This window comes from Nuphar pumila, chromosome 8 (assembly GCF_984573655.1).
Source record: "Nuphar pumila chromosome 8, dmNupPumi1.hap1.1, whole genome shotgun sequence".
Taxonomy (NCBI): Eukaryota; Viridiplantae; Streptophyta; class Magnoliopsida; order Nymphaeales; family Nymphaeaceae; genus Nuphar; species Nuphar pumila.
Genome location: NC_143256.1, coordinates 58,039,686 through 58,047,605, shown reverse-complemented (window position 1 = coordinate 58,047,605; position 7,920 = coordinate 58,039,686). Strand labels below are relative to the sequence as shown.

The 7,920-nt window shown below is 34.1% G+C and overlaps 1 non-coding gene across 1 annotated transcript; it reads right to left on the bottom strand.

The window, feature by feature from the left end:
• Positions 1 to 4,155: 4,155 nt before the first annotated feature.
• LOC149829947 (small nucleolar RNA R71) lies at positions 4,156 to 4,261 on the bottom strand. The gene has a single exon (XR_016433939.1). It is a non-coding gene; the product is annotated as a small nucleolar RNA R71 (small nucleolar RNA).
• Between the last annotated feature and the right edge of the window lie 3,659 nt (positions 4,262 to 7,920).

Genomic DNA, 7,920 nt, shown 5'->3' with positions numbered 1-7,920 from the left:
TTTTGAATCATAAATATGAATATGCACAGTTTTATTTTTGAAAAACTAAGCAAATGAACAAAAGCGTAAAAAATGAGCTCAAAAGAAAAAAAAATAGCATGCGTTAGGTTGTTTGGATAATTCCACAATCTTTAGTAGATGGAACTTAGATGTAAGTTGAAACTTTTAATTCCATTTTCGAAAAGGAGAGTGGAAAACTTTGTGATCCTAAGTAACTGAGAACAGATACAAGTTGAAATATTTGACTCTCATGTTATAAAGGTGAATGAAGGAAGTCACTTTTATGTCTTAGTTGATATCTTTTGGTATGTATTGAAAAAGTATAGAAGATATTAACATTGCACAAGGCATAGAAGCAGACCACACGCAAGCTATAAGAGAAAATAAGTGCGCAAAAAGAAAAAGCGTGAAAAAATGAAAAAATTGAGAAAAGAGCTGAAAAAGAGAGAAAAGTTCAATGCTTAGAAGTATGATTGAGAAAACCTGTGCAGAAAACATATGAGTGAGGATAAGTAAATAATAATATGTTTTTTATTGGATTTTCTAAGAATAAAACATAAATAATTGTGATTTTTAGAAAAGTGAAAGAAATTTTTTTTCTGTGGTGGTACATAAAAGATTCTAATTATATTATGATTTTGAAATAACAGGAAATATTTGTGAAAATAAAGTCTTTGATTATCTACTGATTGTGAGGATGTGTAATATTATGCATATATGACAGAGATGTTTGTGGGTAGCATCACTGCAAACCCTCACGAGACCTTACTCGTCCACTGGGGTAACCCACGGGTTGAAAAGGCTTGTTGCATGAGCTAAATGCAACCGTGATTCCTACGAAAGTGAGTTAGGTGATAGTTTGATTTCTTGCATTTTTCTAGTTTGCTCGAGGACTAGCAAAACATAAGCATGGGGTATTTGATCATGCATATAATTCAGGGTTTATTAACATTAAAATATGCATGATTTTATAAAATAATGTTTTAAAAACTCAATTTTATGTTAGTTTTTTAGTAAATGTGCTAAAATGATTTAAAATTAGAAAATGCACGAAAAATAGTTTTATTTTACATTTTTTATGCATATTTTAGTTTTTGTTATAGTCATAGTAATGTAGTTTTAGTTTTCAATTAAAAAATAAAATAAAAAAAATAAAGAATAGAGAAAATAGTTTTATATTGTTAAAATCATTTTAAATGTTTGTTTTTTTTTAGAAATAAAAAAAATTAAATAGAAATAAATAGTTAGAATAGTTTTTAAGTTTCTTTATAAGTTTTGATTTTAATTTTTGAAAACTTTATAATAAACTAGGTTTACATAGTTTTTGAATTTTAAAAAAAAAACTGAAAAAAAATTATAAAATAACAAACCGTTTTACACGGTTTGATTTCTTGAAAAAAATGAAAAAATATATCACAAACCGGTTCCAACCGGTTTGCATTTCAAAATAAAAACTGTTACAAACCGGTTCACCGGTTTGTAATGTTTTAAAAACCCAAAGCAACGAAAAAACAAAGCGCCTTCTCCATTTACGCCTGAAACTTCCTTTTTCCCCTCTTTCCCTCTCTTTCCCTCTTTTCTCACCATCCTCCACTAACACCGGTGGCTATTCCCTTCCCTACCTTCCCTTTCTCCCTCTTTCTTTGTCAAATCCGGCAACCGGTGGTGGTGAAGCTTCAGTCCGGCGACGGCGTGGTGGTGGAGGTCGCCACATTCTCCCCAAACCCCTCAGGTTCACGGTGAGTGCTGAGTGTTCTTCTTCTTCTTCTTCTTCTTCATCCGAATCGTCATCTTCTGCAGCTTCTTCTTCTTCTACTTTTTCAGATCTTCTTCTTCTTCTTCTTCTTCTTTATTTCTTCTTCATCCGAATCTTCATCTTCTGCAGCTTCTTCTTCTTCTACTTTTTCAGATCTTCTTCTTCTTCCAATTTCTGCAGTTTCTTTTTCTTCTTCCTCCGATTTTTCTTCATCCGATCCTTTTCTTCTTCTTCTACTTCTTCTTCTTCTTCAGCTTTGTTAATTTTTCTTCAGCTGTGTTGATTATGAAAAACAGAATAAAAAAAAAATTAAAAACGAAAAGAAAGAAAAAAAAATCAATAGATGTTTCAGTTTTTGTTTCTTTTTGTATCGTCCGATATTCTATTTTGTAGTTCATTTTTAGTTAGATTTGCTGTATGTATTCATAATTCTGTTTTTAATCTGTAATTTGTTTTTTTTTTCTGTTTGACATTTTGTTATTTTCCTGTTTTGTTGTTTTTGAAATTTATGTTCATCGTTTAATTTTCTTGTTATACATCTATTTTTTTTCTGTTTTGATTAGCCTGTTATTTTCATAATTTCATTCATTCATTGTTTTGCATTATGTTTTTTTTTTACTCATTGCATTAAGTAAATTTCTGTTGTTCAATTTTTTTTTATCTCCTGTTACCGATTATTCATGTTTTGTTACATTTTTCATTGTAATTTCCTGTTTTTTATTGCATCTTTTATTTTCTTTTTAGTGTAATCAATCATTTTCTGTATTTCCTATTTTGCTTAGTATTCTTTGTTTTTCTATTTTTTACTTACTCATTTCTGGTTTCAAGTGTTCTTCATTTTCTGTATTTCCTGTTTGATTTGTTTGATTTGTTTGTTACAACATTGCAGTTCATCTTCATAAGTTTCCTTCATTAGTTGTTTGCATCATGTTTTCCTTATCACATTAAATTTCTGTTTTGCATTTTACTAAGTTGTTTCTGAGTTTACTGAAATTCTGTTGTTTTCCATAAATTCTTGTTGATTACCTGTAATGTAGATCAGTTAAGTGTTTGTTGTTGTTTTGTACTACTTCAGCATGTTAAACCTTTCATTTTATTGTTTTAGTATAGATTTCATTTTACTGTTTTAGCTTTTGTACTGCATTGTATCTAGGTTCTTGAGTTGATTACATATAGTATAGTTGCTTTATAAAGTTTCATCATATCTTAGATCTTTGGTCAGTTCTAGATTTACATTGTTCATAATACACTTGTTAGTATCTTGTACTGCTCGTGTTCATTTGAATTGTGCAGGATAGCACAGACTGGAGCGGAAGCGATTATGTGACACGAAGTACGAAGAATAAAGCGTCTTTTTGCTTTTATTTTTAGAATTAGGAATTTAATTGGGTTTGTAAATATTGCACTTTATGCCCTCTGCGAAGGGTATTCATTTGTTGTAATAGTTAGTTGTTTTACTCTTTTCTGAACATTTTACATTTCAAATAATTCGGCAATAAAGATTAGTTTAGATTTGTGTGCTTGAATACAACATATTCCCGTTCCCTGAGTTCGACCCGGTCTCATCCACTAGTGAGAACCAGTTTTTATTATTTGATGTCTGGTTTTCACATGTTTTTCATTTAAAAAAATCTTTTTAAAATTACAACGATTTAAAAGAAGACATCAAATTTTTGGCGCCGTTGCCGGGGAACGGCGTAATATTAGTATTCGCTTTATTGCCTAGTGTTTGTGTTGCATTTAGGTTTAGAACCACGTATGTGCATATCTTAGAGAAGAGCTTATTTTTCTGCACAGCCCACCTACTTGGACCCCCTTTGAGGTGACTGTGTACGATTGGTACCGTACACATAGATTTTATATTTCTCATGCATAATCTCTGTTATGTGTAACTGCGTGGTGTTTGTTTAGTTTACTCGCTTTGTGGTTTGCGTGGTTTGGCCGCTTAGTGCGTTAGTTAGGTAGAAAACCCAGAGTTAGGACGTGTGCTACACCGGTCTACTCTAAGGTGTAAGCAATGGCTGACGATCATCAATTGATCCGTTCTTTGAGGGAGTATTTCATGCCAAATACGTATACTCCTGCCTCCTGCATCACGAGACCTGATGTAGGAGCGAGCCATTTTGAGATTAAGGCCAGTGTGATTCAAATGTTACCTTTGTTTTATGGCCTTAGCAATGAGGACCCATATCGTCATCTCGACGAATTCCTTCAGATTTGCTCGACTGTGCGAATCAATAATTTTGGAGAAGATGCTATGCGGTTAACCTTGTTTCCGTTCTCTCTCAAAGATAAAGCCAAGCACTGGTTAAAATCTCTTGAGACGGTTCATATTACTACTTGGGAAGGAATGCAAAGAGAATTTTTAAAAAAATATTTCCCAATTGGTAAGACGAACCAGTTTCGTAAAGCTATAACCAGTTTTTCTCAAATTGAGGGAGAACAGTTTCACGAGTCTTGGGAGAGATTGAAAGATCTTCTCCGCATATGTCCTCATCACCAAGTGCCTTGTTGGCAGCTGGTGCAGTATTTTTATGACGGGCTTACTGAAAAGCATCGTCAAATGGTTGATTCGTCTTGTGGGGGCACTTTTATGCTCAAGAGTGAAGATGAGGCGTGGTCTCTATTTGAGACCTTGAGTGAAAACACGATGCATCATAATTTGTCTTCACGGCTCGATAGGACTACATCTCTGCTTAGTGGTTCTAGGAAAGTTGGGATTTCCGAAGTTGGGTCCGAGTTAGAATTGCATACCAAGGTTGACCAGTTGACTAGGAAGTTAGATCAATTCCTAGCCAATTCTTCGAGAAATCCAGTAGAAAGAGTGTGCGAGATATGTGCTAGCCCTGCACACTGTGTTGCGGATTGTCTGGCAGCGCCATTATATCCTGAATTCGTTCAGGAGCAGGTGAATGCTGCCCAAGGTTTTGCTAGACCCATGCCTGATTCATTTACATCCTCATATAACCCAGGTTGGCGAAACCAGTTTATTTCCCTATCCCATCAACCCTCCCAGACACAGTATAGACCCAGTAACCCTTCACAAGGTTACTCGCATCCTATATTTCCACAGGTTCATTCCCAGTATTGTCTACCATCTCCTCAGGAGCCCATTCCAAGTTCATCATTTCAAGAGAAGATGTTAGAAGCCTTTTCTGATATCAAGGCCACTCTTTGTTCCCATACGCAGTCAATAGCCAAGCTAGAAACTCAAATGGGACAGTTAGCTCAGACATTGAGTAGACAAAGTCAGGGGAACCTTCATAGTCAGTCTGTTGTCACATCCAAGGGAGAGGATTCCATGTTATTTGACTTGCAACCCACTACTTCACATCATGAGCAAGTCAAATCTGTTACATCCCTTCAGTATGGGAAGGCGTGTCACCCTACTCAAGAATCCACTCATGAACCCCATATCATTTCTACTGACGAGTCGATCTCCATGATACCTCAACAGAAGGGGCCTTACTCACAGCATACATTTTCATCATATAAAGCCCCATTTTCTCAGCCTTTTGGATCACCAATCGTTTTGAGTAAGCAAGAGGTGCAGATGCAGAAGGTGCTTGACCAAGTCAAGCCTGATCATATTCACCACTTGTCTGAAGTAGCATTCATTGATACTCGGTCGGTCCTAGACTCTCGATTCTTGACCAGTCTCTCAGATGAGACTAATCTCTGTTCTTCATGTCAAGAGAGTCATGGTGCTACATTTGGAGGTAGAAGGGATGGAAACACAGTGCGTAGTGTCACAGATGACACTCTTTTCTTCATAGAGCCCGGTTGAGTCTGACTTCATGTCCATTGATCTCATGGACGATGAAGGTTTTTCCAGGGATCCGTCTGGCTGGGGATGTGAAACTTAGGGCTTTATGGGAGGCAACCCATATTCTGTACAGTTTTACATTTGTTGTTAGGATTTGTAGATTTCATTTGGTTTTATTTTTCGTTTTCTATCTTTTCTATGAGTTTCATGTTTTGTCATATATACATTACATTCATTACATTTATAGAATGTGCATTTTTAATTCATGTCAGGTTATTCTACTCTTTTCCCTCATTTAATTCTCTCATGTGCATTCACTTAGTTTCATTCAAGCATGGGGGAGTGCCACTGGGACAGTGTCATTCAAGCATGGGGGAGGGTGTAGAGTGCACACCTTGATATTTCTGTTTACGTTCTTGCACATGTTTACACATATCTCATGAAAAGTAGATTTTTAAAGAAAGAGTTTGAACTTATATGAATGTTATTTCAAATCTGATGTTTTTAGAGGATTTTTAAGCCCCACGAAATTTTTTTTCTGACATAGATCTAAAAATTATGGTTATTTATGCGGATTTCAAAGAAATGATGATAGATACATGTTAGAATTTATTTTGAATCATAAATATGAATATGCACAGTTTTATTTTTGAAAAACTAAGCAAATGAACAAAAGCGTAAAAAATGAGCTCAAAAGAAAAAAAAATAGCATGCGTTAGGTTGTTTGGATAATTCCACAATCTTTAGTAGATGGAACTTAGATGTAAGTTGAAACTTTTAATTCCATTTTCGAAAAGGAGAGTGGAAAACTTTGTGATCCTAAGTAACTGAGAACAGATACAAGTTGAAATATTTGACTCTCATGTTATAAAGGTGAATGAAGGAAGTCACTTTTATGTCTTAGTTGATATCTTTTGGTATGTATTGAAAAAGTATAGAAGATATTAACATTGCACAAGGCATAGAAGCAGACCACACGCAAGCTATAAGAGAAAATAAGTGCGCAAAAAGAAAAAGCGTGAAAAAATGAAAAAATTGAGAAAAGAGCTGAAAAAGAGAGAAAAGTTCAATGCTTAGAAGTATGATTGAGAAAACCTGTGCAGAAAACATATGAGTGAGGATAAGTAAATAATAATATGTTTTTTATTGGATTTTCTAAGAATAAAACATAAATAATTGTGATTTTTAGAAAAGTGAAAGAAATTTTTTTTCTGTGGTGGTACATAAAAGATTCTAATTATATTATGATTTTGAAATAACAGGAAATATTTGTGAAAATAAAGTCTTTGATTATCTACTGATTGTGAGGATGTGTAATATTATGCATATATGACAGAGATGTTTGTGGGTAGCATCACTGCAAACCCTCACGAGACCTTACTCGTCCACTGGGGTAACCCACGGGTTGAAAGGGCTTGTTGCATGAGCTAAATGCAACCGTGATTCCTACGAAAGTGAGTTAGGTGATAGTTTGATTTCTTGCATTTTTCTAGTTTGCTCGAGGACTAGCAAAACATAAGCATGGGGTATTTGATCATGCATATAATTCAGGGTTTATTAACATTAAAATATGCATGATTTTATAAAATAATGTTTTAAAAACCCAATTTTATGTTAGTTTTTGAGTAAATGTGCTAAAATGATTTAAAAAAAGAAAATGCACGAAAAATAGTTTTCTTTTACATTTATTATGCATATTTTAGTATTTCTTATAGTCATAGTAATGTAGTTTTAGTTTTCAATTAAAAAATAAAATAAAAAAAATAAAGAATAGAGAAAATAGTTTTATATTGTTAAAATCATTTTAAATGTTTGTTTTTTTTAGAAAAGAAAAAATTAAATAGAAATAAATAGTTAGAATACTTTTTAAGTTTCTTTATAAGTTTTGATTTTAATTTTTGAAAACTTTATAATAAACTAGGTTTACATAGTTTTTGAATTTAAAAAAAAAAACTGAAAAAAAATTATAAAATAACAAACCGTTTTACACGGTTTGATTTCTTGAAAAAAATGAAAAAATATATCACAAACCGGTTCCAACCGGTTTGCATTTCAAAATAAAAACTGTTACAAACCGGTGAACCGGTTTGTAATGTTTTAAAAACCCAAAGCAACGAAAAAACAAAGCGCCTTCTCCATTTACGCCTGAAACTTCCTTTTTCCCCTCTTTCCCTCTCTTTCCCTCTTTTCTCACCATCCTCCACTAACACCGGTGGCTATTCCCTTCCCTACCTTCCCTTTCTCCCTCTTTCTTTGTCAAATCCGGCAACCGGTGGTGGTGAAGCTTCAGTCCGGCGACGGCGTGGTGGTGGAGGTCGCCACATTCTCCCCAAACCCCTCAGGTTCACGGTGAGTGCTGAGTGTTCTTCTTCTTCTTCTTCATCCGAATCGTCATCTT